We start from the raw sequence: 22,040 nt of genomic DNA on the forward strand, positions 1-22,040 counted from the left end.
ACACTCGTTTTATTTACTGTCCTAAAATTGTCACCTCTCCATCTTGAATGCTGACTCATTCGATTAAAGAGGATGCTAGTCACGAAGAAGTGCTAGGAAGAGGATGTAGAGTCGTCCTATTCTGCCACTGAGCTACATGAAATACAAAAGGACGAAAATCCGGGCTAAGTAAAAAAAAAAAAAAAAAAAAAAAAAACTATAGGTCCCTCCAAGATAAAGAAAATTGTCTCAAGATGGTAATGGTAAAAATAAAATAATAAAAATAGTAAAATTCTCTGTCTCTGTCTGTCTCTGTCTCTGTGTCTGTCTGTCTGTCTGTCTGTCTGTCTGTCTGTCTCTCTCTCTCTCTCTCTCTCTCTCTCTCTCTCTCTCTCTCTCTCTCTCTCTCTCTCTCTCTCTCTTGCCAGACGCCTTAATCTCGTAAGGGGTGGCCTCAAACAAATCGCCTCCATGTACTTGCCTTGCCATTACACTGCCCTCCCCCTAACACCCCCCCCTTTCTCTCTCAAATTTGTAAATATGAAGCAAGTTAATTATATCTTCTGATATATTAATTATTATGATGCAATGGATAATTTAAACACACGGCTCAGTCTGCTGGTTGGGGACAGATGATATTTTGCCTTCTTCACAATAATTATAATCAATCTTGCAATAAAGGAACGCAATAAATAAATGAATAAATAAATAAATAATGACTCAGTAAAGCATGAAAAAGTTATGGGAAGTAAAATGATGTCAAATTCTTCCTCTGTCTGTCTATCTGTCTGTCCGTCTGTCTGTCTCTCCCAGAACAAGCAAGAATTAGGCGGCTGAGAGTCAAGAGAACAAAATACATGGACCACCCTGTATCAACGTCCCCCCCCCTCTCTCTCTCTCTCTCTCTCTCTCTCTCTCTCTCTCTCTCTCTCTCGTAACTGTAGCTCTTTTTGTATCGTCTTCTATCGCCCTCTGACGGTTGCAGCCAAAGTTTCAAAAATTTGAATCCTCTCCTTCTCCTAACGGCCCAACCGTCCTCCAACCGCTGCAACGGAAGTTCTTAAATTTTGAATCCTCTCTTCCAAGTTGGGGGGGAAGAAGTGGAGGAGGAAAGAGGAGAGGGAGAAAATGGAGGAGAAGGGAGGAGGAGAGGGAGAAAATAGAGGAGGAGGAGGAGGGGAAAAAAGGAAAGAGGGGAAGAGGAGGAAAGAAAAGGAAGGGAATGAGGGAAAAAGGGACACGCAAGAATGGGAGGATGGGGAAAGGGGGGAAGAGAAAGGAAGAGGGGTGAGGGAAAGGAATGGGGGAAGAGAAAAGAGAGGAGAGGAGGAAAGGGAGGGGACGGGAGGGAAAATAGTACTGGCGGAGAGAATAATGAAGAGGGGGGCTGAGGAAAGAGGAGGGGAGGGGAAGGAAGGAAAGAGAGGAAAGCGGGAGAGAAGGCAAGTCGATGGAAGGGGAAGGAGTCAAGGGAGGGGGAGAGGATGGGATGGAGGAATGGAAGAGAGAAGGAATGAAGGAAGGAGGGAAGGAAGGAGGAGAGGGAAAGTGAAGGGGAAGGAGAGGGGAGGGGGGAAAGGAAGAAGGGAGTACAGAGAAAGGAAAGGAGAAGGAGAGAAATGAAAGGAGGGGGGGGGAGGAAGAGAGAAGGAGAGAAAATATAGAGAGCGAGGGGGAGGAAGGAGAAGGAGAGGGAGAAAGATGGAGAGAAGAAAAGAAGGGAAGGTGGAAGAAAAACTTGAGAATAAAGAGAGGATGGAAAGGGAGAGGAAAGGAAAGAAATTAACATTGAAGGAGATGGGACAACGGGGAGTAAAGGAGAGAGAGAGAGAGAGAGAGAGAGAGAGAGAGAGAGAGAGAGAGGAAAAGGAAAGAGAGGAAGATGGAGAGGGAACAGAGGCAGCGGGGAGAGGGGGGGGGAAGGAGAGAGAGAGAGAGAGGGAGGGAGGAAGGGAGAGAGGTGGAGGGAGGAAGGGAGAGAAGGGAGGTAAAAATTTGCTGTTATCACCCTAAAAGCAGCAATTTGTCTTGGCATGGAGGGAAAAAATGGAGGGATGGAGGGAAGGAAGGAAGAATATCGGGAGATAAAACATCGGGAAGAAAAGTCGGGAGGAGAGAAAGTCGGAAGGAAAGAAAGTCGGGAGGATGGAAAGTCTGGAGGGAAGAAAGTCGGAAGGAAAGAAAGAAGAGAGGAAAGAAAAGTTGGCATGGAAGAAAACTGGAGAAAAGTAAAGACAGAAGAAAAGAAAGTAAGGTGGGAGGAAATTCGGGAGCGAGAGAGAGAGAGAGAGAGAGAGAGAGAGAGAGTGGCACCTCTCTCTCTCTCTCTCTCTCTCTCTCTCTCCCTCCCTCTCTCTCTCTCTCTCTCTCTCCCTCTCTCTCTCTCTCTCTCTCTCTCTCTCTCTCTCTCTCTCTCTCTCTCTCTCTCTCTCTCCGTTTCCTTCGGTTTTCACATCCATATTTCTCTATTTTCTCATTTTCTCCAATTTCCTCCATTTCACTCCTCTTCTTCATTCCGTCTCTCTCCCTCCTTCCTTCCAAACAGTCACTTCCTCTTCCTCCTCCTCCTCCTCCTCCTCCGGACTGTCTTCCATTTTTTCCCTCTTCTCTACCTCCTCTTCCTTCCTCTTCTCCTATCTCCCTTCTTCCTTTCCTTGGGTTCCTTCTCCTCCTTCTTCTGTTTCCCTTCCCTCTTTCCTTTCCAATAGCTTCCTCCATTTCCCCTTCCGTCTTCCCTTCCCCTCTTCTCTTCCCTTCCCCTCTTCTCTTCCCTTCCTCCATCCTTTTCTTCCTCCCTTTCCCTCCCTTCATTCTCTCTTTCCTCCATTCTCTTATTGTCCTCCTTTTCCTCTTCTTTCCTCCTGCCTATCCTTGTCTTAGACCTAGAAAGTAGTTACGCTAATTATAACCAATCATAATAAACAGCCTGGAAAGGACTAAGTGGCCTGTTGCTGTTTGCTGTCATTTTTAGTCTCTTGTGCCTCTTCCTTCTCTGAAAATTTCCTCTCCTCTTCTCCCTTTCCTTACATTCTTTCTCTTCCTACTTCCCCCCCCCCTTCTCTCTCTCTCTCTGTCCCTTTTTCCCTTTTCCTTCTATCTCCTTCTTCCGTTTCTTCCCTTACCTCCACTTCTTTTCCTTTTTTGCTTCCCTTCCTCCTCCTACATTTTCTTTTTTCTTGCGCTTCGTTCCTTCTATTCCATCTCTCTCTCTCTCTCTCTCTTTCTCTCTTTCTCTCTTCCTCCTCCTCTTTCATTCTTCTCCTTTCCTTCTGTCCATTCTTCCAGTTATCTCTCCTTTCCAGTCTCTCTTTTTCTTACTTCCTCTCTCTTCCATCTCTCTGTTCTCTCTCTACCTTTTCTCCACCCACTTTTCCCTCCCCCTAACCCTAAAGCCCCCTCCCACTACCCCTCCCAACGCCCCCCTCCCCCAACCCCCCTCCATATATCGATCAGTGACGTCACGCCCAAGCTCAGCGTTGATTGGCTGGCGTATGTGAGGGGGAGGAGCAGGCAGAGGTGGGTGGAAGAAGCGGAGGAAACGGAGAGATGGAGGAAAAAGAGAGAGAGAGGAGCAGAGAGAAGCTGGGGGTATGGAGAGAAAAATGGAAATAAAAAATACAGAGATTCCCCATATATATATTTTTTCCATTACCAATATTCAGAGGATTTTTTTCAAAAGTATAAAATTCTTCCCGAAAAAGCGACACTTGGCAACTCATCCTTCCAGAAAAAATAAAAAAAATAAAACCGATGCAACATCAGTCAAGAGAGAGAATAAATTTTGGGAATAAAGTCACTCGATCATCCTACTTTTCCGCCGCTAGCTCTCTCTCTCTCTCTCTCTCTCTCTCTCTCTCTCTCTCTCTCTCTCTCTCTCTCTCTCAGTGGAAAAATAATATATTGGTAATGTGAGTGTCTGTTTTTCTTTTATTTTTGGTCTCTCTCTCTCTCTCTCTCTCTCTCTCTCTCTCTCTCTCTCTGAAAGGTGTAGAATATATTGAGTAAAACGGGATCTCCCCTCCCCCTCTCTCTCTGAATGGTGGAAAATATATCGAGTAAAACAGCATCTCTCTCTCTTTCTCTCTCTCTCTCTCTCTGAAACGTTGCCAGATTTTGTGTCTATATATATATATATATATATATATATATATATATATATATATATATATATACATATATATATACATATATATATATATATATATATATATATATATACTGTATATATATATATATATATATAGTTTCAATAAGTATCAGTGTCTTGGTATAAACTGCATAATGATTTTCATTTTCTCCCTCCCACTGAAGAGAAAAGAAAATACAAAGAAAAGGAAAAATATAAAAAAGAAAATCGAAATCGGCGAAAGAGCCAATCTGAAACCAATAATAGGCTCACCTCCTCCATGCCGGCCATTTTCCCGCAGTTTGTTTGGTTTCCTTTGTAGCAGTTTCTTGGAAAATAATAGAAAAGTATATGTAAATGCAATAACATTTTCTCGCATTATTATTATTATTATTATTATTATTATTATTATTATCATTAATTATTATTATTATTATCAGTAGTCACCATTAACTCTTTCTTGCACGGGACAACTCTTATATTTCTATTGTACTTAAAGATTTTTTTAAAATTCAGGTGGGTGATTAATAGGAGCCAGGGAGGGTTATAACAGGCTTGTCCAAAAATTTTCACCACTCATTTTCTTCGACTAACTCCTTCAGCTGAATAAAATCGTCTGGCTAGAGTAGTTCCGAGCGAAAGACGGTTCTTGGTGAGCCTTGAACCTCCCTGGCTCCTATCACTCACTCTCAGCTGAGGGAAATTGCTTGCTGTTAAGGAAGATGCGAGAGTTGGAGCGACCTTGAGGTGGTTATTTTTCTTAACAAATATAATAAGAGGAAGAAAATCCGTAACTAAGGGAGAATCGCCATATAGATAACATCTTTATTAACATTATTTTTACATTTATTTATTTTTATTGTTTTATTTTCAATGCTTAATTTTACTTTCACCAATTTGACTTACGTATTCTCTACTTATGTTACAATTTATTTCTGACAGGTATTTATTTATTTATTTACTGTTTATGTTTTTTATTCCTTGTTTACTTATTCGTGCTTTTCCTTGTTTTAACCACTAATTTCTTTCCTTTATTTGATTTTTTTTCTTTGTTTACTCTTACTTATTTCCTATTCTCATTATGAAAAAATGTCTTGCTTTGTGATTAAGAGGCCTTATTTGTTTTGCTTATCCTGCTTGTCCTATTCATCAATGTTTGTCTTTGTTTATTTGCTTAATTTTGACCGTTTTGCCTTATTTTATTATTTTGCTTTGTTGGCAGTTTCCAATACTTTACTAATTTCCTTTTAGACTTTGATTCATTTGGCTATATTCTGATTTCATAGCATATCTTTTTATTCAGTTTATTTGAGCTCCTTTATTTGATTTATCTTTTATTCCTATTTTTTGTTTTATCTATCTTTCTTATTTGTTTCTTATGCATCTCGAAGTCTTTATTTTTCTTTGTTTGCTTTACTTTTTCCAGTTTGACTCGTGTATTTTTCTTGCTGTATTCTGCTTTACTAATTGCCTTAAAAGAAATTCAGTCTTTATTTCAGAATATCTTTTTAGTTGCAAATTTATCCTTTATTTTGCTCTGTTCATAGTACTTTATTTATACGGCTCTTTATTTACTTTTTTATCTACTGTTCTTTCTTTATTTTCTTTATTTCCATACTTATTATTCGTCATGTATTTCGCTCTTTTTTTTGGATTATTTTGCTTATTTATTTTGACCTGTTGAGAAAAGCAAATGTTTGTATATTTTCCTTGCTTCATCGACACTCAGGCTCCTATGACTCACTCTCAGCTGAATAAAATCGTCCGCCGTTAGCTGGCATAGACTTGTTTCAACCGTGAGAGGGTTAATGGTGATGGTATGAACACTCTCAGGCTCCCATGCTCACTCTCAGATGAAGAAAATCGTCTAGTGTCAGATGGAACAGATTACCAGAGTTGTTCCGACCAGGAGAGTTAATTGCTTTTATTATTATTTTTTTTGGTATTATCTAAACCCGTCCATTTCAAGAACGTCACCCCATTCTCCCTATCTCCAGACGATTTCCTTCAGCTTAACCCCTTTATATATTCCGTTCTTGCTGCCACCAGACGATTTTATTCAGCTTTGTAGTGAAGGGATTAATGAAAGCTGTATCTAACCCCTCCAGGTCGAAAAATCTCTCTCGTGAGCTGAAGAAAATCGTCTGGAGCCAAGAATAAAAATGTGAATACGTCATCGGGGTGAAGAGTGTCAGCTTTTCAAGGATAATACTTTACTTGTTTTCCTTCCTTGTTTTTGTGTTGATTATTTGCTTGTTTCAGCCCCTCAATGTGGTGACTCTCTCTCTCTCTCTCTCTCTCTCTCTCTCTCTCTCTCTCCCTTTGTTTTTTGTTTTTTTCCTCAGCCCCTTCTCGTTTTAAATTTCTCTCTTTCTTTTGCAGTCACCTGTCTTTCTTTTCTCTCTTTTTTCTCTTGCTCTTTTTTCATATTCTTTCTCTCCTCCCTCTTTCTTTTTTATTCCTCACTCTCTTTCCCTCCATTTTTCTTTTACACTGTTGTTTTTTCTTCTTTTATTTTTTTTCGTTCTATTATTCTATTTCACTTTTATTTTATTTTCTAATTTATTTTTTACTCTATTTCATTTTTTTATTCTTTATTTAAATGTTATTCTATATCTTTTTTTTTTTTTTTTCTATAACTCTTCCTCTCTTTTCCCTTGCCTTTTTTCCATGCGCTCTTTTTCCATTTTCTTTAATTATCTCATTCTCTTTTCGCGTTTTTTCTTTAGATTTGTCCTAGTCCTTTACTAACTTTCCCTCTCTTTCTTACGTTATATTTGCTTTCTCTGTCTTTTAGTCTCCTTTCTGGTAACAGGGAAAAAAAGCTAGACAGATGGATGGGAAGAGAAGCATGAATGGGTAGATATCCAACGTTAAGTAATACAGTGGAGCAATAATGATGATGATGATAATAATGATGATAATGATGAGGTACATATTCATTCATACATACACACAAAAAATCATGCAGATATACATGATTACAAACAAGTATAGATATGGCGGTAGGTAACTCAACAACAACAACAACAACATACAGTACACGCATCTACACATACATACATACATACACGCATAATTACCTTTGATATTCACACAGACAGACAAACAGACATGTATGTTAAACGACAGGGACAAACAGATACCAAGTGAGTTAGATTACAGGGTAGACAGATAGACAGAAACACAGTATGGATATAAACAACAATAGACAAAAATAGACAGCAAATTGAAAGGACAGATTCACATACATAAAAGTAATTTAGTAATGACACCCGCAACACAATATACCGTACACACACACACACACACACACAAAACGTTGATTATCTTTTTCCTTGAATCATCACTATCATCATCGATACTGTCATACTCATCACTGTCAGTCTTCGCTGTCATGATCATTATTATCACTTATTATTATTATTATTATTATTATTATTATTATTACTACTACTACCACTACTACTACTACTCCTCCAACCCCTCCAATCCAGTCCTACCTCCCATCACACACATTATTTGCTACCCTATCAGATGGGTACAAACACAAGACAAGCTAAAACAAAGGGACACAAACATACACAGACACAAACACGCACATACAGACACAAACACGCACATACAGAGGAAAAATAAGAAAAAGGAAAACGCTACAGGGGACGGAGGGGGAACTGAGGCATTTTTCGTTAACTAGTAAGAAAATATTAAAAGTGTGGGAGCGGGAGTACTGTGTCACCGCGAGCTTTTAGTGTAATGTAGCGAGAAACTTGGCTTGAGTAAGGTGCTGTCTCTCTCTCACTTTCTCACTTTCTCTCTTCCTCTTGCGCTCGCTTTTGCTTTCTTATGTTTTTTTTTGTTGGGATAAATTTTCCAAAGCTTTCTTTTTATTCGGGTTGTTATTTTGTCCCTTGTTTTTTTTTTTTTTACAAATTCTTTCTCCCACTCCCTTTCTCTCATGTAAGAAGGCTGCCTTGAGTAAGATGCTCTCTCTCTCTCTCTCTCTCTCTCTCTCTCTCTCTCTCTCTCTCTCTCTCACACCCACCCACCCACCCACCCACCCACACACACACACACACACACAACTTCTATGTCCTCTCTTTCTATCATCTGCAACCAGGAAATTAAAATGACATCCAGGAAAAAGAAACCAAAGAGATAAAGAAAAATCAGAAAATGAAAAGTTAAAAAAAAGGATTTAGTCTATATTATTTTTCAGTTCAAAGAGAAATGGGTTTTGTCTGTATTTTCTAACCTCCTCCTCCTCCTCCTCCTCCTCCTCCTCCTCCCCCCTTCCTCCTCCTCCTCCCCCCTTCCTCCTCCTCCTCCTCCTCCTCGTCCTGTTCCTTCTTCTCTTCTTCCTCATTATCCTCTTCTTCTAGGTCCTCTTCTTCTTCCTCCTCCTGTTTTATTTGTCACTCCTCTCTCTTCTATGTTTTTACCTGCTACTCCTTTCCTTTATTATCGCTCTTCCTTCTCTTCCTCCTCCCCCACCTCCTCTTTCTTCTTCTTCTTCTTCTTCTTCTCCTCCTCCTCCATACTATCGCTCCTTTTCCTCCTCCTATTCCTCCTCCTCCCCTTCTTCCTCCTCCTTTTCCTCCTCCCCTGTCTTCTGTTCCTCCTCTTTCTCTTCATCCTCTTCTTCCTCCTCCTCCTCCAGCTCCATCTTCTCCTCCTCCTCCTCTTCCTCCTTCTCCTCCAGCTCCATTTTCTCCTCCTCCTCCTCTTCCTCCTCCTCCTCCTCTTCCTCCTCCTCCTCCATCTCCATCTTCTCCTCCTCTTCCTCCTTCTCCTCCAGCTCCATTTTCTCCTCCTCCTCCTCTTCTTCCTCCTCCTCCTCCCATTTTTCTGTTCCCTCTCCTCCTTCCCCCCCTTTCTTCTGTCCCTCCTCCTCCTTCCCCCCTTTCTTCTGTCCCTCCTCTTCCTCCTCCTTACAATCAATCCTTATCTTCCTCCTAACTATCGCTCCTCTTCCTCCTCCTCCTCTTTCACCTTCCTACTGTCTCTCCTCCTCCTCCTCCTCCTCCTCCTGCTCTAGGCCTCAATGGTAACTAACGACCGCCGCAGCTTATCCAATCATCTTAATACAACTCCTCAACCCACATTTTTTTCCCCCTGACTCACTCAACCGTCTTGTTTCCTTTCACGGTCCCCATTTTTCATTTTCTTCCTCTTTCATTCTTCCTTTCTAATTTCTTAAAGTATATTCCATCTCCTCCATCTTCCAGACGATTTTATTTAACTCTGGAAAGTTATGTTTTTTTTTTTTTCTTTTCATAGACCATTTTCAATTTTTCAGTTTTTTTTTTTCACTTCTATTACCAGAAGATTTCGCTCAACTTCGGAAAACCTCCTGGTAGTGAAGAAATGTATCTCTCTCTCTCTCTCTCTCTCTCTCTCTCTCTCTCTCTCTCTCTCTCTCTCTCTCTCTCTCATCTTGCTTCTTTGCACATTCTCTTTTCTTCCTATTTTTTCCCCTTTACCCTTCCTTTGTCATTACTTTTCATTTCCCTGAAGCAGACAGTACCCAAAAAATTTCATCTCTTGCCAGAAAAACAAAACAAAACAAAACAAAAAACAAAATGAAGATGTAGGTCCATTCATTCCGAAGGGCGTAGACGAAAAAAAAAAAAAAAAAAAAAAAAGGGGAAGGGGGGGTCGAAAGCAGGGGGAAAAACGGATTAAGGACAATCGTGTAGAGATCTGACTAGTTTTGTTTACAGTATATGAACGGGAAAATTAAAGGTCTCTTGCTATTACCACCACCATCACCTCTTCCTCTTCTTCTTCCTCCTCCTCTTCTTCTTCCTACTCCTCCTCGTTTTCTTCTTCCTTCTCCTCCTCCTCCTCCTCCTTCAATTTTCCTTTCTTTTTATTTGTACTTTTTCATACTCTTTATCTGTGACTAATAAAAGGTCTGTTCCATGTTAATAATAAAAACTACAACAATGTAGTCATAATCTCCAACAATAAACAAAATAAAAATAAAAAATAATAACAAGAGCAACAAAAACAATTGTAAGAATAACAGCAACAACGACAAAAACAATAATAATAATAATAATAATAATAATAACAACAACAATAATAATAATAATAATAAAATTAATAATAACAACAAAAATAATAATAATAATAATAATAATAATAATAACAACAACAATAATAATAACAGTCTAAACCCAACTCAACCTGTCTTTTTGCTTATATATATATATATATATATATATATATATATATATATATATATATATATATATATATATCCTACTCACCCTCCTCTTCTGATTTCAGGTGCTGGTTACTTCTTACTATTTCCTGCCGGCTCTTACCTGCAAGGAGAGGTGAATAAGCATTAAAAGTAAGGTATGATTTTGTTCCTTATTTTTTTTTTTTTTTAGCTATTTTAGTATTTTCTTATTAGTTATTTGTTTAAGTTATTTTTTTCTGTCTACTTGCTTGCTTATTTACGTGCAATCAATATTTGTTTTTTTACCTGAACTGTTTTCTTGTTTGCTTACTTAAATGCATCATATATATTCATCACAGCCTAGTTAAAGGTGGTATATAAATCTTGTTCACCTGTGTGCATTATTCATTATTTATGCATTCGATATTTTTTTCACTCATTAAACGAATTACCATTTTTCATGCATATTCTTTTTACTGTTGAATTATTGTTTAAACTCATATCTTAGTATTTACTTAGAAATGAAAGTGAATTATTTTTCTTCCTGGAAATATACCTGAAATATAATAATGTTTCCTAAATAAACCCGTATTTTTTGTTTATTTACATAATTTTTTGTCTTCACTACTAAGTGCTCTTAATTCAAACACTTTTCAAAATAATTATTGCTGACCTAAACATTTATGTTTTTATTTTAATTGCTGAATTCTATATAATACTTAATTTTAAAGTGTTTACCTCAAATCAGTCATTATAACCCCTTCAGTCCAATGACGTATGTGTTAATTTTTTCTCTCTACCTCAAGACGATTTTATTACACCAGGACGATTGTTAAAACTAAGGAGGTTATAAATGAGGCCTTGATAAACCTCCCTCAGTATTAATATTGAAGAAAAACGTCTGGAGATAAAAAAAAAAAAAAAATGGAGAAAAACGTAATCGGGGTGAAGGAATTTTAAAAGCCCTTCTGCCTGAGGAGGTATTTTAAATTTATTCTGATTTCTTTCCGACGATTTTGTCTGATTTGGGAAAGCCCTCTCGTAGTGATGAGGATTTGTCTGAATGTCTGTCTGTCTGTCTGTCTGTCTCTCTCTCTCTCTCTCTCTCTCTCTCTCTCTCTCTCTCTCTCTCTCCCTTTCTCTCCAGCTCCTTTAATTCTTCCTCCACATTTTCCTTCCTTCTCCACCTCCTCCTCCTCTCCCTTCACGTTTCCTTCCTCCGCATCCTCTCTCCCTTGTCCTCCCTTTTTCTCCTTCCCTTACTACTCCAGGTAACTGAGGAGGAGATGGAGGAGGAGGAAGAGGTAAGACAAATCAGAAGAGGAAGAGAGGAAGCGAAGGAGGAGGACGAATCGGAAGAGGAAGAAGAGAAGAAAATGGGAGGAGGAGGAGGAGGAGGAGGAGGAAGAGGAGAAAGACTAGGAGAAAGAGGAGGAGGAAGAGGAGGAGGAGGAGGAGGAGGAGGAGGAGGGTGTGGTAACTGAGAACGTCTTTGATCCCGGCCTATAAAGAGGACTGAATTAACCCTCTGCTGTGGTCGTTAGTTACCATTGAGGAAGAGGAGGAGGAAGAGAAAGAGGAAGAGGAGGAAGAAAGGAATGAGGAGGAAGAAAGGGACGAACGATGATGATGATGATGAGGAGGAGGAGGATGGGGATGAAGAGGAGGATGAGGATGAGGAGGAGGAGGAGGATGGGGACGTGGAGGAAGAGGAGGAAGAGGAAGAATAGGAAGAGGAGAAGGAGGAAAAGGAGAAGGAGGAAGAGGAAGATGGTGAGGATGAGGATGAGCAGGAAGAGAAAGAGCAAAGGGAGAAGGAAGAGAAGGAGCAGAAAGACGAAGAGGAAGCGCTGAGGATTTAAGAGGAGGGAGGTGGAGGAGGAAGAGGAATGAATGAACGAATGAATGTGGGATTTAGAGCCATTTCGGGACGTGGAGGAGGAGGAGGAGGAGGAGGAGAAATAAAGATCAGGAGAGAAGAGGAGGAGGAGGAGAAAAACAGACAAAAACAAGCGTAGGAAAAAAAGGTGATACAATAACAACCATTATATAATTGAAGTTCAGTATAGGATCTTCCCTTAGAGAGAGTGACGGCCAGGATTAACCCTTTACCATGCTGGCGGGGTACGAATGGAAAAGGGGTGTTAGCAGAGGGTGGTCCAAATATAGCAGGAGGAGAAGATGGGGAGAAGGAATGAAAAATAAGAAGAAGAAAAAAAGATGATGATGATGATGATGATGATGATGATGATGATGATGATGATAAAGAGGAAGAGGAGTAAGAGGAAGGAGAACAAGAAGAAAATTGTAAAAGAGGAGCAGAAAGAAGACAAAGAATGAATTAGGAAGATGGCGACGAAGATGGAAGAAGACAGAGAGAAGAGAATGAAAGGAAGATGATCAGAAAACAGAAGAGTGAAAGGAATAATAATAATCTATCTATCTATCTACTGCCAGACGCCTCAATCCCGTTTGGGGTGGCCACAAACAAATCGCCTCCAAGTCGCCCTGTCCCCCGCCATTTCACTGCCCTGCTCCCAACTCACACCCCCCTCTCTCATATACCTCTCCACCCCATCCCTCCATCTCATCACAGCCTAATAATAATGATAATAATAATAATAATAATAATGAGCGATGACTGAGATGGGGAAATAGACGTAAAATAATGATGATTAAATTGAAAGTTAGGGAAGGGTAGGGTGGCTGGGGGGTGGAGGGGGGTGGGAGAGAGCCAGTGAATGAAGTACCATAGGGAGCCGTGTCAATCAGTGTATAATGACATACACACATACGTACATCCATAACTCTCACACACATACACGTCCACACTCCTCTTTACGGATCGCTCTCTATCTACACATACATGCATACACTCATACATGCATACACACGTACGTACATACATACATACATACATACATACCTATGCACACATACATAGATAAAAGCTCATACACTAAGGCTACACACACACACACACACACACACACACACACACACACACACACATGCGAACTCTCTCTCTCTCTCTCTCTCTCTCTCTCCACTTTAATATCTTTAGTAGGTGGTCTGACCTTAGCAACACTTGAAGACATGAAATTCTCTCTCTCTCTCTCTCTCTCTCCCTCTCTCTCTCCATTTTCCTCACACAGATATTCATTGCCTTTCATGTCCAATCTCATATTTCTTCGTACACTTTATTAGTCCAATGAAGGAGTTAATAAAAGCCATAAGTAACCCCTTCAGTACGATGACTTCTTTATTCTTCATTATTGAGAGAGAGAGAGAGAGAGAGAGAGAGAGAGAGAGAGAGAGAGAGAGAGAGTTACCAAGCTGCATTGAAAAATTGGGTGGTATAGCTTCATTATCGATCTACCACCCTCCCTCCTTCCCTCCCTCCTCTCTACCTCCCTCCCTCCTTCCCTCCCTCCTCTCTACCTCCCTCCCTCCTTTCCTCCCTCCTCTCTACCTACCTCCCTCCTTCCCTCCCTCCTCTCTCCCTCCCTCCTCTCTCCCTCCCTCCCGTCTCTCTTTCCTCCCAGCTTCCCTACCTTACTCTCACCTCCCTTCCATTTCTTCCTTCCTTCTCAACACCTCCTTCTTATCTTCTTCTTCATCTTCTTCTTCTTCTTCTCTCTCTCTCTCTCTCTCTCTCTCTCTCATAGGAAAGTAGGTTGGTAGTTTCATCGTTTAATAACAAGTAGGTAGGTAGATAGGTAAGTAGGTAGGTAGGTATTTAGGCAGGTAGGTAGGTGGGATAATGGGACGGTAGGTAGGAAAACAGGAGGATGGGTAACAAGGTAGGTAGGTAGGTAGGTAAGTAGGAAGTTGGGTTGGTAGGTAAAAAGCAGCTACGCACGTACATACATCTGTAGGTAGGTAGACAGACCGTGGGGTAAGTAGGTAGCTTAATAGTAAAAGATCCCGTTGTGTAAGTACAGGCTTAGTAGATGGGCTAGGTAGGTAGAAGTTGTCAGGTGAGTCTTTAAGTAGGCCGAGAGAGAATATTCAAATAGGCTGTGTAAGTAGGATTAATGTAAGTAGTAAATTGGTAGGTAGGTACGAGTAGTTTAACAGATATAATATTACTGCTGCGTAGGCAGATAGGTAGGTAGGTGGGTAGGTAGACAGGTAGGTAAGTTGGTAGATATGTTGGTAGGCAGGTAGGTAGACAGGCAGATATGTAGGTTGGTAGATATGTTAGCAGGTAGGTAGGTAAGTAGGTACGAGAAGGGTAGATACGACGAAAAAGCAAATTTGTAAGTAGGAACGTGTGCAGTAGATAGATGAATAGAGTTGTTAGTAGTAGGTAGACCGGCGTAAGTAGGTAAGTAAGTAGGTAGGTAGACGGGTAAGTATACAGGTAGATGAGATGGGTAGATATATATTGATGGAGAATTTAGAATGTTATGGAGGGGCAAAATGAATTATGTAAATGATCTCTTGTGTACCTTCAGGCCTGCCTACCTACCTACCTACCTACCTTACCTTTCTACCCGTCTACCTACCTTACCTACTTGCCTACCTGCTTACCGTTCCCCTTCCTTCCTTCCTTCCAGCCTTCATTTATTCCTTCCTTTCATTCATTATTTTTTTTCTGTTTCTCCTTCCTTTCAATTTGCTCACTACAAACCTGTCTACCTACTTACCTACCTACCTATCTTACCTACATACTTACCTGTCTTTCCTACCTACCTGCCTTACCTATTTTACTTACCTTACCTACCTGTCTACCTACCTACCTATCTACTTACCTCCCCGTCAGCTTGTTGCCAATCTTACCCTCCTCCCGGCCTACGTTCGTTCATTTGTTGGTTTTTGAAGGCTCCAATATCTTTGCATGCGTCGGCTTTGGTCACCTAATGGTGGTTCTCCATGCTGCTCGATCCCTGAGGTCACACTTAATTACCTCATCCCAGGTCTTTTTCGGTCTACCTTTCGCAACCCTACCCCTAACATTGACATTTATCATTTTCTGCACCCAATTATCATCTCCCATCCTCTCCACATGCCCAAACCATCTCAATCTACCTCTCCTCACCACAACACCAGTACACTCTAGTCCCATCCTACCTCTCAATTCTTCCATCGTAAACCTAGCCCCCCCCCCCCAAGGCCTTACACTCAGGGAAGCACAGCACATCCACCTAATCATTGTCATTTCTGTACGTTTGAGCCTGCGAATATCCTCTTCTTTACTGCCCAAGTCTCACAACCATACGCATTACACTCCTAACACATGCAGCATACAAAGATCCCTTAGCACGGAGGGAGAGCCCTCTCAATGTCAGCAGAGGCAACAGCTCCTACTTACATGGATATTTTGATTTACCTACCTTCCTACCTACCTGCTTACCTTCATAATTGCTTACCTATTGTTTGCCTGCTTACCTCCCCAGCTACCTACTTACATACCTACAAGCCAACCTTACGACCTTGCTGCTTACTTATCTTTCCTTCCTACCTACCTGCCTACCTACCTAACTTTTCGCCTCACTACCTACCTACATCCCTGTCTATCACAATATAACATACTTTTAATTGGTAACAGATCTCTCTCTCTCTCTCTCTCTCTCTCTCTCTCTCTCTCTCTCTCTCTCTCTCTCTCTCTCTCTCTCTCTTTTCTGCTCCCTTTCCTTCCCTTCCCTTCCTTTCCCAAATTCTCTCTATCCCTTTGCCCATTTTTCTTCTTTCTCCAGTAATGTCCTATCTTTCCTTCATCTTTTCTCTCTTCTTTCCACTTCTTCCCCTTTCCTCCCCACCCTCTTCCCCACCCCCACCGTCTTCCCCACCCCCTTCCCCACCCCCAATAATCCCCGCTAATCCCCAGCCTCACCCCCTCCCCACTTAGTCACCCCTGTCACGTTCTCCCCATTATAAACTTGCCACACACTTTGATATGGGGGATTACGTGGGGAGGGGGCGGGGAGGGGGAGGGGAGGGGGAGGAGGAGAGAGGGTAATGAGAGAGGGGAGGGAAGGGGGAGGGGGAGGGGGTAATGAGAGAGGAAGGGGGAAGAGGGTGTGGGTTGGGATGGTGGAGGAATGGAGAGGGTGGGGAGATGGGGAGTGGTGGTGGGGAGAGAGGGGGAAGGAAAAGGAGAAAGGGCGAGGGGAAATGACGGGTTTGGAGGTTTGGAGGAGAAATAAGGGAGAAGAAACGCTGAGAGAAAGAGACAGGTGGGGAGAGGAGAGAAAGAGACAGGTGGGGAGAGGAGAGAAAGGGAAGTAAGGGGGGTGGAAGGAGAAAAGAAACAAGGAAGGAAGGAAGAAAGAAAGGAAGAAAGGAAAGAAGAAAGGGAGGAGGGAGAAAGAGAGAGCGAGGGAGAGAGGGAGAAAAGTGGGGAAGGATGAGGGAGAAAAGTGGAAGGTGGGGAGAGATGAGGGGGAGGAGACAGGAGGGGGAGGAGGAGTGCAGAACAAATGGGGAGGAGGACCGAGACAAGGGGAAAGAGGGGGGAATGGGAAGGGGAAGGAAAGATTTTGGGGAGAGGAGGAGGAAATGGGGAGAGGGATGAGGAGTAACGTGGGAAGAGAGAAGGATGGGAGAAGGCTGGAGAGATAAAATGAGGAGGAAAAAGGGAGGGAGAAAGGAGAGGAGAAGAGGGATGAGAGGGAAAAGGAAATGGAAGGAGAGGAGAGGGAGAAGGGAGAGAAAGGATATGGTTAAGGGGAGAGAGGAGGGGAGAAAAAAGGTGTGGGAAGAGGGAAGAGAGTGAGAAGAGGGAGAATAAGAGGATGCAGGGGGCTTGAGGAGAGAGCGAGACTGGGACAGGGAGAGAAAGAAGGGAGATAGAGATGACATGAAGAGTGAAAGGGGAGGAGAGATGGAGAGTGAGAAAGAATGAGTAAAGGTAGGAGGTATGAGGAGACGGGGTAAAGGGAAGGGAGGGAGGAAGAAGGGAGGGTGAAGGGAGAGAAGAAATGAATGGAGGGAGGTGGGAGGAAGGTGCGAGAGAGGGAGAAGGAGAGGGAGGGGAAGGACGTAAGGAGAGAGATAATATAGGTTAGGAATTGGAAAAAGTGAATGGAATTGCTAAAGAAGGAGGAGGAGGAGGAAAAAGAAGAAAGGAGGAGGAGGAGGAGGAGGAGGAGGAAGAAGAAAAGGGGGAGGGAAAAGAAGAGAGGAGAAGGAGGAGGAGAAGGAGGAGAGAAAAGAACGGAGGAGAAGGAGAAGGAGGAGGAGGACGAGTGCTGATTGAGAGTAAGTCTGGTTGGGTCACACAAATATACAGATCATATTGGTCCTTACGAGGGGATTTAAAGATATACGCGCGGACTGATATAGTCAGAAAAATCAGTGTAAAAAAAAAAATAATAATAATAATAATAAATAGTCGTCATTGTGATAGAGGAAGGGTATTGGTGTGGGTTTTTGGATAGGAGTGTTGGTCTTGAAGGATGGGGGTGATATGAGATGAGGGGGAAATGACACTGGCACGCACGCACACACACACACACACACACACACACACACACACACACACACACACACACACACACACACACACACACACACATATTCTTTAGTCCGGTAACATTCTTTAATTTCACTTTTGTCTACACCAAAGGATTTTAATAAGACTAACCATAACTTAATCTGACGCTTGGAGGTGTGATGGTCAGGTGTTGTGTGCATAAGTTCCAGTCCCAAATAGACGGCTGGAGGATTTTCGGCCATATGTGATGCCACGAGGGACGCACGCCGATCACCTGCCCTTAATTTATGCTCTTCAATACCGTAGCCTCGCCCCGGACCCCTACGCCTCGTAATATGGGAAGGACTCGTACCTTTAATTACCGTTACCTAAGAGTGACGGTAGCTGGATTTGCGCAACACTCTCGGGTGGGGAACTCAATCACATTTACCAGATAATCAAAGTCCGGGCTGAGACGTATACATATCATCTCATCGCTATGCCTCCTTCGTTTTCCCCGCGCCTCGCTATGTTCAAGGCCTCTATTCAACCCCGGCGTAGAGCTGTCTGCCACAAAATAACTGCTTGCTTGTGGTTGATAGGTCTATTCCGCCAGACAGACCAGGAAAGAGGATCAACAGAAACAAAACCGTAACCTGTTGATGTCTGTGCGAAAAGAAAAAAAAAGAAAAAAATGCGTTTTGCTCATCATATTATTAATTCTTTATATGTATACACTTCCCCAATTTTTTTTTTTCCAGGGTGGGTGATTATAGTTGACAGTTTTTTTCCTTTTTCTTGTTGTTTAAAATTCATCATCTTCATTTTTAGTGCTTCAGGGAAATGATAAAATTTCTTCATCTTATTTTACAGTGTAGGCGGTTTTAGCTGACACATTATTATGGAGAGCGAGAGACTAACGAGGAGAGTGTATGTGAGTAAGGCGGATGGGGGAGAGGGAAGGAGGCTAAGGATGAGATGGAGGGATGGAGTGGAGAGGCATATGAGAGACGGGGATGTGAGCTGCGAGCAGGGCAATGAAATGGCGGGGGACAGGGAGACATGGAGGCGATTTGTTCGTGGCCACCCCTTACGGGTTAAGGAGTCTGGCAATAGATAGATAGATAGATAGTTATTTGTTATATTTTAGTGCGTCAAAATAAAGCTACTTTTTTTATTTTTATTTTTTGTTCAGCTCGAAAATGCAGGAGTCAACTCTCTCTCTCTCTCTCTCTCTCTCTCTCTCTCTCTCTCTCTCTCTCTCTCTCTCTCTCCCCCTCTCTCTCTCTCTCTCTCGTATATCCAATGTGTGTGTGGGTGTATCGAAATGAACGAATATTTTCTTTGTGTGTTGTTCAGCTTATTTCCAAAGAACTAGAGAACAAAATATGCCGTTTGTATGTTTTGGGTTTTTTCTTTGTGTGTGTGTGTGTGTGTGTGTGTGAGAGAGAGAGAGAGAGAGAGAGAGAGAGAGAGAGAGAGAGAGAGAGAGAGAGAGAGAGAGAGAGACGGGAGGGAGATAAAGGAAGCTATTAGAGAAAATGGAGAAGCCAGGGAGGAAATGAGGGATTGAGGGAGAAAGAAAAGGCAGTACGGAGCGAGGGAGGAAGGGAGGGAGAAGGGGAGGGCGGAAGGGAGGGGAGACCAGGAGGGAGGGAGGGAGGGAGGGAAGGGAGGAGGAAGTGAAGGAAGAAGGGAGGCAAGGAAGGAGAAAAGGAAGAAAGGGAGGTAAGTAGAGGAGGAAGGGAGGAATTGAGATAAAAAATTGTGGAATAAAGGGTAGGAAAAAGAGGAGGGTAGGGAGGGAAGGAAGGAAGGAAGGACGGAGAGAAAAGATGCAATGAAGGAAACGAAGGAAGAGGCTAAGGCGGAGAGAGAGAGAGAGAGAGAGAGAGAGAGAGAGAGATGGGATGGGAGGGAAGGAAGGAAAAGGTAAAGGAGAAGGAAGGAGGGAGGAGAGGATAAGTAATAATGAGAGAGGGAGGAAAAGAGTGAGAAAGAGTAGGAATGAAGCAAAGGAAAGAAGGAAGAAAATGAGGAAGATGGAGAAGGAGGGAACAATGGATGGAGGAGGGAAAGATGGAGGGGAGTGAGTGAGCTGAGAAGATGAAGGAAAGGAGGAATATAAGGAATGGAGGAGGGAAAGAAGGAGGGAGAAGGAAATGGGAATACGGGAGAGTAGATGAGGGAAGAGGGATAGATGATGGGAGGGGAGAGGGAAGGAAGGAAGTGAAGGAAAAGACGGAAGCAGGGGGGAAGGGAAAAAGGAGGAGGTAAAGGCAGAGAGAGTACAAAGGAGTACAAAGAAAAGCAAACAACAATAGACCTTATGGTCCTTTCGAGGCTGTTTGTTACATAGTAGACTATGACTACGAGATCTAATTCTACATGCTGAAGGATAAGGATAATAAAGCAAGAAGGCTCCCCCCACCTCCAAACCCTCCAGTTATAACTGGTAAGAAAAAGTGAGAAAAACCACCATGCAGCATGGAAAAACTGACATGGAAATTTCATAGGAAAGACTGAAAAGGAAAAGTTACATTCTATAATACTTTATCTATAAGCTACCAGTATGAACAACCTGAAAGAGAAAGTAGTAAAGTAAAATGAATAATCGAATATACAAATAATGCATGACACCATGTACGGGGACGTTAACGGGGTGTCTGTGGACACAGCCTGAAAATTGCACAGTGCACAGTGTGGATGTTCAGGGGTGGTGCGGTAGCCTTGCCTGGCGCTATTAAGGTAGGCAGCAGTCAATCAGGCCCCAGCTCCGTTCATTCCACTGAGACTAGGAGCTTTCCCATGCGGGACAAGCACACAAGTCACCTCCTGAAGCAGTGACCCCTGGAACATTAAAAAAAATCCCGATGGTGGTCACTTGACTAACAGGGACCCTCAGTGATCCACAGCCCATCACAGGTCGAAAGTATGAGTTGTGACCGTTCACTCAGGGCTATCTGTGCAGATCCTTTGTGTGCATATACTGTATTTGCATTCAATAAATTGATCCAGGCTCTAAAAAAATAAAAAAAAAATAAAAATAAAATTATACGTACACATGTGTTTTATTCAGGAGTAAACATATTAAGCTGGGGGTTAGACGACAAATACTTATCCAGGCGACCTTTAAAGGTCAGTACTGTATTAGAATTTACTACACTGGAGGGCAATTTATTCCATATATTTACAACTCTATTGAAGAAGAAATGCTTAGCTTCATGCGACTGGAATCGTTTGCCAATTTTTTTATGCCCATTGCCTCTAGTATAATTCGAGTGATCAACTGTGAAGTATTTATCAACAGCCATGCTATCATGTCCTGATGAAGGAGAAGGAAGACGGAAAATAGGCAGAGAGGTAAGGAAGGAGGAAAAAGATGAAGAAGGGGAAGCAAGAAGGAAGAATGGAAGGGAAGGAGGAAGGAAGGAAGGAAAGGAGGAAGGAATGGAAAGGAGAAATAGAAGACCAATATACGAGGGAGAAAGATGCGAAGGAAAGAAGGAAGGAATAAGGAGCAAAAAAGATAGAGAAGGTGAAGGAAATTAAGTGATGGAGGATGGAAGAAAGGAGGAAAGGAAGGAGGGAAAAAGAGAAGGAAAGGTAGAGAAGGAAGAAGGAAAGAAATGGAAGGAAGGAAAGACAGGGAGAAAATGAAGAAATGAAGGAATGAATCGATGATGAAGGAATGAAGAAATGGGTGAAGCAGAGAGAGAGAGAGAGAGAGAGAGAGAGAGAGAGAGAGAGAAGCCGGACGTTGCAATCAAGAAATGGCTCGTGTGTGTGTGTGTGTGTGTGTGTGTGTGTGTGTGTGTGTGTGTGTGTGTGTGTGTGTGTGTGTGTGTGTGTGTGTGTGTGTGTGTGTGTGTGTGTGTGTGTAAGAAGGCTTTGTGTATGGCCATTAGTTTACGTACATGTACACCTATTTTTGCAACTTTGCATTTCCTGTACGTCTGTGTGTGAGTACTACAGGTTTGTGTACGTATGTGTGTGTGCAGAATTTTCATTGCGTGTAAGTATTTGTGTCCATGTGAAATACCATAACTGTAAACTGAGATATGTGCACTTTTAGGTGTGTATGTGTGTGAACATTACTCACACACATACAGACAAATACATCAACTGTACATACACACAAGTATTTCTGTGTATGTGTGCATGTATGTATGTAATATGTATGTATGTATGTATGTATGTATGTATGTATGTATGTGTGTATGTATGTATGTATGTATGTATGTATGTAAGCGTGTGTTGTCTTACTGATGTATTACGCTGACAATCGCAATGTTGATTACGGGATTACATAAGTACATTTTATT

The 22,040-nt window shown here is 42.0% G+C and overlaps 1 long non-coding RNA gene across 1 annotated transcript in view; it reads left to right on the plus strand.

Moving 5' to 3' along the window:
• Positions 1 to 22,040, plus strand: part of LOC145416802 (uncharacterized) — a 58,870-nt gene that overhangs the window by 20,072 nt on the left and 16,758 nt on the right. Inside the window, exon 2 of the long non-coding RNA XR_013900331.1 lies at positions 10,400 to 10,449. This is a non-coding gene — a long non-coding RNA (uncharacterized LOC145416802). The remainder of the gene's footprint in view (positions 1 to 10,399; positions 10,450 to 22,040) is intronic.

Source organism: Coenobita brevimanus, chromosome 107 (assembly GCF_032717465.1).
Source record: "Coenobita brevimanus isolate Jiangsu-jjx chromosome 107, ASM3271746v2, whole genome shotgun sequence".
In the NCBI taxonomy this organism is placed as follows: Eukaryota; Metazoa; Arthropoda; class Malacostraca; order Decapoda; family Coenobitidae; genus Coenobita; species Coenobita brevimanus.